The sequence below is a fragment of the Physella acuta genome, unplaced genomic scaffold, assembly GCF_028476545.2.
Source record: "Physella acuta isolate Inbredline_101_S28 unplaced genomic scaffold, ASM2847654v3 ptg000186l, whole genome shotgun sequence".
Taxonomy (NCBI): domain Eukaryota; kingdom Metazoa; phylum Mollusca; class Gastropoda; family Physidae; genus Physella; species Physella acuta.
The window spans coordinates 650,232-658,004 of NW_026731705.1; the positions used below are offsets into that span (position 1 = coordinate 650,232).

The 7,773-nt window shown below is 37.8% G+C and overlaps 1 long non-coding RNA gene across 1 annotated transcript; it reads right to left on the reverse strand.

Annotated features, from left to right (window-relative positions):
• Positions 1-1,772: 1,772 nt before the first annotated feature.
• Positions 1,773-3,798, reverse strand: LOC131936726 (uncharacterized). Its single transcript, XR_009386089.1, has 3 exons — positions 3,754-3,798; positions 2,116-2,140; positions 1,773-1,888 (listed from the first exon to the last, which is right to left on the reverse strand). It is a non-coding gene; the product is annotated as an uncharacterized LOC131936726 (long non-coding RNA).
• Between the last annotated feature and the right edge of the window lie 3,975 nt (positions 3,799-7,773).

The window sequence follows — 7,773 nt, forward strand, 5'->3', positions numbered from 1 at the left end:
AATAAAATATCTGATGCACAGACAGACTAAATTAAATTGCCAAACCTTAGTCAATTAGTTAATTCATGTTTAAATGGCAAAGCTTGCGCCGCGTCTGTTACAAATTTTCAAGTTGTGTGAGAGACATCAGGTAAGAGACATCAGGTGAGAGACATCAGGTGAGAGACATCAGGTGAGAGACGTCAGGTGAGAGACATCAGGTGAGAGACGTCAGGTGAGAGACGTCAGGTGAGAGACGTCAGGTGAGAGACGTCAGGTGAGAGACATCAGGTGAGAGACGTCAGGTGAGAGACGTCAGGTGAGAGACGTCAGGTGAGAGACGTCAGGTGAGAGACGTCAGGTGAGAGACATCAGGTGAGAGACATCAGGTGAGAGACATCAGGTGAGAGACATCAGGTGAGAGACGTCAGGTGAGAGACGTCAGGTGAGAGACATCAGGTGAGAGACATCAGGTGAGAGACGTCAGGTGAGAGACGTCAGGTGAGAGACATCAGGCGAGAGACGTCAGGTGAGAGACATCAGTGCGGGTACCTAAAATTAAAGCACTAGTCTCTTTAACGACTGGTCTGAGTTGTGAAACTCTGGTTCGCTTAAATATCATGGCTTCAGACAGTGACCTGTGGGTGATTTGCGAAATGCGAGTTTGTCTGTCGCATTACTGAGTGTTAAAACTGTAAAGATTCAAATTGTTAGCGAAATATAAATTCGTTAAATGAGCACATTCTTGCAAGTAGTTTCAGCCCGTTAGATTTAACATGTAATGACGCCAGTGTAATCAATTTAACATGTAATGACACCATTGTAATCGATTTAACATGTAGTAACGCCAGTGTAATTAATTTAACATGTAATGACGCCAGTGTAATCAATTTAACATGTAATGACGTCACTGTAATCAATTACAATGTAATGACGCCAGTGTAATCAATTTAGCATGTAATAACGCCAGTGTAATCAATTTAGCATGTAATGACGCCAGTGTAATCAATTTAGCAAGTAGTGACGCCAGTGTAATCAATTTAGCATGTAATGACGCCAGTGTTATCAATTTAACATGTAATGGCGTCAGTGCAATCAATTACAATGTAATGACGCCAGTGTAATCAATTTAATAAGTAATGGCGTCAATCTAATAAATTTATCATATAATGACGCCAGTGTAATCAATGTAATGACGCCAGTGTAATCAATTTAAAGTTACACGTGACAAACGTACCAACACTAGCCGTGATGATTTTAATTTGTCCGATGGCTCATTCAATCATCTCAAGGTCACTAGAGAAGGTCAAGACGTTGTCAAATCTTGACGCCAGACGGTCAAGGAATGTCCGGTTAGCGGCACCAACTGAGACGACAACAACCTCAGACACCATCAGCTTGATCTTGTTCGCTTCATCAACAGCCGAGGTTTCGTCCCCACAGTCGCTGGCCACGTTCAGAATCATGGCCAACTTCTTCACCCCTGGGCGGCCACCATAGGATCTTATGTAGTTTTTCCTGGCCATTTTCAAGGCCTTTGATGCTCCTTTGCAGTGGCCCAAGTAGCCTGTGTTGATTGGTGCCTGAAAAACAGTTTGCCTTTTTTTTACATGTGGACAAACAATTTTAAGTTAAAGCTTGAGGGGTGGGGAGGGGGAGGGGAAGTGACGAATTGCGTAAGACTTTGGACAGGTATATACCTGCTCAAACATCGTCTGCTCCTGTAAGTTTCTGGAATCTACGTGACTGTGCTTTACTTTTCCCACAACAATCACTCTCACATTGACGTCATCTATGTCATATTCCCTGCAGAGTTTGACGACAAACTCCATCTTTGATCTGAAGGCGGCCTCAGTGCTGGGGGACTGGACGATCAGATGGATGTCCGCTTTCGACTTGAGTTTGGGATCTAGGGAGAAAATATAATAGTTTTAAAACAGTTTTTTTTTTCTGTTTTAAACCACTAACACGACTGTCTCTAAAACAAGTTTTATCCTAACTCTACCAGGGAGATCAATAAAAAGGTGCTTGTTTTTGCATCATCTCTAACGTATTTACACGTCAGACAGAAGAAGGTAGCCAATATAACAAATCAGCATTCACTATCTCTATATATTAAAACAAAAACAAACTTACTGACTGACAAAGTCGTCACAATAGGCTAAAATAAAAGTGAACAGACAAACATTTATTTGAATAGGAAGAAACAAATCAAATTAAAGTAATTACAGGAGCTAGATTAGTCGGCATGAAATGTGCAGTTAAAAGAGCTAGATTAGTCGGCATAAAATGTGCAGTAAAAATAGCTAGATTAGTCGGCATAAAATGTGCAGTTAAAAGAGCTAGATTGATCGGCATAAAATGTGTAGTTAAAAGAGCTAGATTGGTCGGCATGAAATGTGCAGTTAAAAGAGCTAGATTAGTCGGCATAAAATGTGCAGTTAAAAGAGCTAGATTGGTCGGCATGAAATGTGCAGTTAAAAGAGCTAGATTGATCGGCATAAAATGTGCAGTTAAAAGAGCTAGATTAGTCGGCATGAAATGTGTAGTTAAAAGAGCTAGATTAGTCGGCAAAAAATGTGCAGTTAAAAGAGCTAGATTAGTCGGCATAAAATGTGCAGTTAAAAGAGCTAGATTAGTCGGCATGAAATCTGCAGTTAAAAGAGCTAGATTGGTCGGCATTAAATGTGCAGTTAAAAGAGCTAGATTGGTCGGCATGAAATGTGCAGTTAAAAGAGCTAGATTGGTCGGCATGAAATGTGCAGTTAAAAGAGCTAGATTGGTCAGCATGAAATGTGCAGTTAAAAGAGCTAGATTGGTCGGCATTAAATGTGCAGTTAAAAGAGCTAGATTAGTCGGCATAAAATGTGCAGTTAAAAGAGCTAGATTGATCGGCATAAAATGTGCAGTTAAAAGAGCTAGATTGGTCGGCATGAAATGTGCAGTTAAAAGAGATAGATTAGTCGGCATTAAATGTGCAGTTAAAAGAGCTAGATTAGTCGGCATAAAATGTGCAGTTAAAAGAGCTAGATTGATCGGCATAAAATGTGCAGTTAAAAGAGCTAGATTGGTCGGCATGAAATGTGCAGTTAAAAGAGATAGATTAGTCGGCATTAAATGTGCAGTTAAAAGAGCTAGATTAGTCGGCATAAAATGTGCAGTTAAAAGAGCTAGATTGATCGGCATAAAATGTGCAGTTAAAAGAGCTAGATTGGTCGGCATGAAATGTGCAGTTAAAAGAGCTAGATTAGTCGGCATAAAATGTGCAGTTAAAAGAGCTAGATTGGTCGGCATGAAATGTACAGTTAAAAGCAAAGCTGCCTCTATTGTTTGTATGGACGGAATATTTACTTAGTTTGACTGGAACATATTATCTTAATTTAAAACAACCGACTACACCCAATCAAAACATATTATCTTAATTTAAAACAACCGACTACACCCAATCAAAACATATTATCTTAATTTAAAACAACCGACTACACCCAATCAAAACATATTATCTTAATTTTAAAACAACCGACTACACCCAATCAAAACATAGTAGACTCGTGCTGTTTCAACCAGAATTGCTGACCCCCTCCCCACCCCTGCATCGTACCACCAGGGCACCACCATGTTTAGATCTGAGCACCGGCCCAGCAATGAGACTATCTACATTCTCGGGTGCCGGGAAATGATATCGTGAATGTCGGTGTAGCTGGTGCAGTCTACGACCAAACTTCGAGGTTCCTGATCAAAATATGATGCAAGACAGAGCCAATCTCTACAAACCTTTGACGTCAGCTCCACTATCTTTTCAAAGATGGTCTGCAGGACATTCTGGGTTTTATACGTTCTGATTATGTATTTAAAGTATATTATTATGTAAGCCTACTAACCCATAGTTTTGTCTAAACGTTGCTGGCTTAAAGTTATTTTTTTTAGAAACCAAATACAGTAGCGTCCAAAGGCGTGGTCCAAATGGGGGTGTCTTTAAAGTCGGGAAGAGAAATTCCCATTTGGTTGAGGTTTGTAGCGATGAATGTAAATTTACGGGTGCCGGTGCCAATCTCACAGAAGAGTCAAAGTTCAAGTTTAATTATAGACTAATTTTGTCAATGTCTTGCCCAACCATCCAGCAACGACAACAGTGTTATTATTAAACTAGGACACTGTAACCCCCCCCCCCCCCCAAATGCTACTGCCGGTACAGTAAGAAATAACTGTATCCCTTTTTGGAACCTAAAATGGTTTCTATAGTACACAAGAAACTGGATTTTTATTTTCTTTTTAAAATTATTTATATGCAAAACAAAATGGTGGAGGCCCTATGCTCCATAAGGAGCAAAGAGGACTAAAAGAAAAAAAAATACTATAATTGAAATGTAAAAGCTTCAATTTACTTAAAGAGGAAATAATAATCATTAAAAAAGTTTTAAAAAACCCACGTTTTCTGATTGAACTAAAAAGTAGAAAATAAATGCTATAGGCCCTACATCACAATAATGCAAGCGATCACTCTACTATAAGCGATCAAAAACGTGGGGCGCCGAAGTAAAAGTTATATTACTATTGATTAGATAATACTATTGACTTTTATTAGGGAGCTTGTAGAGAGTCAACAGTATTAGAAACTGTAAGAAAATCACGGCGCCCCCCGTATTTGCTCGCTTATAGTAGAGTGATCGCTTGCATTATTGTGATGTAGGGCCTATAGCATTTATTTTCTACTTTTTAGTTCAATCAGAAAACGTGGGTTTTTTAAAACTTTTTTAATGATTATTATTTTCTACTTTTTAGTCTTTGTCTGTTTGTTTGCATTAAAATCTTGCTATCGATTTTATCTTTTCACTTTTTTTGGGTAAACGAAGACAACTCGTAAAAAGACAACTCGTAAAAAGACAACTCGTAAAAAGACAACTCGTAAAAAACACGTTGTTTGAATACGTTACTGACTAGAACACATAGATTTGAACCCGTGTCGAGTGGGATAGCAATCGTGTGCCCAACCACTCGACCATATCGTCTCCCCCAAACTGGCCTACCTCCTGTAAGTTTAAACTCGGTTCAAGCTAAATTCTCTGCCCCTAAGCCTGTGGCGACATGTGATCGTTCGCTTCACTGCGCGCGAGGTACGCGTCGCTGGTTTTTTTTCTAATGGCTAGCAGAGGAGAATTATATATATAGATTATATAGCGGTCTAAAATGCTCAATAAAATGTTTCCATTGATCAATTTAGTAATAATAACAATTGAATATTCAATGGTCATCCAAAAGAAAGCTTCCCTGAAAATTTCAGCGCGCTAGCTAACTGGGAAGTGCCAGAAATTTCGATCGCAAGATTTGATTGGAAAGACAAACACACAAACAGAGAAAGCAAGTTAAAGAAAACGTGGGAAAATAACCCCCTGAGCCGCCTTGCTTACTTTCGATTTACCGTAACTACGCCTGTGCATAATAATATATTCTTTTTTTTTTTTTTTAAGTCACACGACAATTAGCAGTCCATTAACTCGCCGATTGAAAAAATGTAAAAATTAAGTCGCCATCTTGTGATTATAATTAAACCAATCATTTAACAGATACAAGAGATGATAGCCTCACCTTACCATTCTATATGAGTGGCTACAAGAGATGATAGCATCACCTTACCATTCTATATGAGTGGCTACAAGAGATGATAGCATCACCTTACCATTCTATATGAGTGGCTACAAGAGATGATAGCATCACCTTACCATTCTATATGAGTGGCTACAAGAGATGATAGCCTCACCTTACCATTCTATATGAGTGGCTACAAGAGATGATAGCATCACCTTACCATTCTATATGAGTGGCTACAAGAGATGATAGCATCACCTTACCATTCTATATGAGTGGCTACAAGAGATGATAGCATCACCTTACCAGAGGAAACTGACTACTTGTTCTAACATAACATTCTTCATTAGAGATCATTCCTTAATCTAGATCATTCCTTAATATAGAACATTCATTAATCTAGAACATTCCTTAATCTAGAACATTCCTAGATCTAGAACATTTCTCACTCTAGAACATTCCTCACTCTAGAACATTCCTAGATCTAGAACATTCCTCACTCTAGAACTTTTCTAACTCTAGAACATTCCTCAAAATAAAACATTTCTCTTTGTAGTACATTTATCAATATAAACATTTATTATTTTAGAACATTCTTCATTAGCGAACTTTCCTTATTATAAAACATTATCATTATGGATCTTTTCTGATGACAAAAAAATTATTTTAACCCGGGTTTTAGAACATTTATCATTCTAGAACATTCCTTATTTCTTAATATTCATTATGAAATGTTAAGTTTTCGACATGCATGTCCACAAATTTGAAACTGGGAGAAATAGACTACATTTTTAAAAAGCTTACAACTACTCACAAAATAGACATAATACAACGCCGACCTGCTAGAAGAGCATACAAACAATTCACCGGCTCAGCTGCTAAGTGTGCTCATCAGCGAGTGGTGCTACTTATATTCATCCATGCGGATGTAATGATACGTAGTTTAGCGGGCGTTAGTTTCGCTTAGGCCTAAATGACAACAGCGGAAATTCGCGATTCTCAGAATCTTCTCCATGCATTTAAAGTATATGGCTAATTAGATTCTGCGCATTTATTTAATAAATGATGGCGGTGTAATTATCTAAGCTTGGAAACATTGTGACACGTATTTAAATCTTAACAAAACCAATCTACGTGTTCTTAAATTAACACAAAGCACTGCCATAATTAAACGTAAAACAACGGAAACTTTAATTTAAACTTCGATCAAAGCAAGCTCTCTAGCAAATAAATGGGAATTCATGCCTCACTAGCTATGAGCTGTTGAGACACAACACAACACTAGAATGAAACAACGTGTCGAATTCGTCCGAGACTTAGGCGGATCTCTGGCGTAACATAAGCGACGTTAACATCTATTGTCGTGTATTGTATGGTCAATGACTGTCACAACTCTTATAATTACAATACAGTGGTGGCTAATGTAATAGAAGTTAATTATAAGGCAATTTTTTTCTGAAGAAATTTTGAAAACGTAAAAATAAGTCAATAAAAATAAAATATTCTCACGCACAATTTTTTTGTCATTTATTCTGAAGATATGCCTCCATGCCTGATAGATCAAGTAACCACAACAACGCAAACCCAATAGAATTACACATTTTAAAATTGACTTTAAATTTTAAATGTAACATTTAATAAGGAAATCACGCTGTGATGAGAGCTTTAGACTTAGATACAAGGCAGTGTGTTCATGTATCCCATGCATAGACTCATGTTGGCTAATATACCCCTTTGACCAATATACCCATGTTGGCTAATATACCCCTTTGACCAATATACCCATGTTGACTAATATACTCATTTTGACTACTATACTCATGTTGTCACAGCTCTTATAATTACTACACAGTTGATGCTATTGTTATAAATATCAAGCGTAAGAGAATATTTTCTGCAGACATTTTGAAATATTCACACGCACAATTGTTTAGTCATTTTCCTGCATAATTAGAAGCTACGCATGCATAATTAGAGGATATGCCTGCATAATTAGAAGGTATGCCTGCATGCCTAATAGATAAAGTAACCACGGCAACGCAAAACCCCATACACGCCCACATTTTTAAATTGACTTGATTTTTTTAAATTTAACACCTAATAAGGAAACTTCGTTACGATAGTGCATTAGACCCAGAAACAAGGCTGTTCATGACTCCCAACAATATACCCATGTTGACCAATATAGCCATGTTGTCCACTATACTC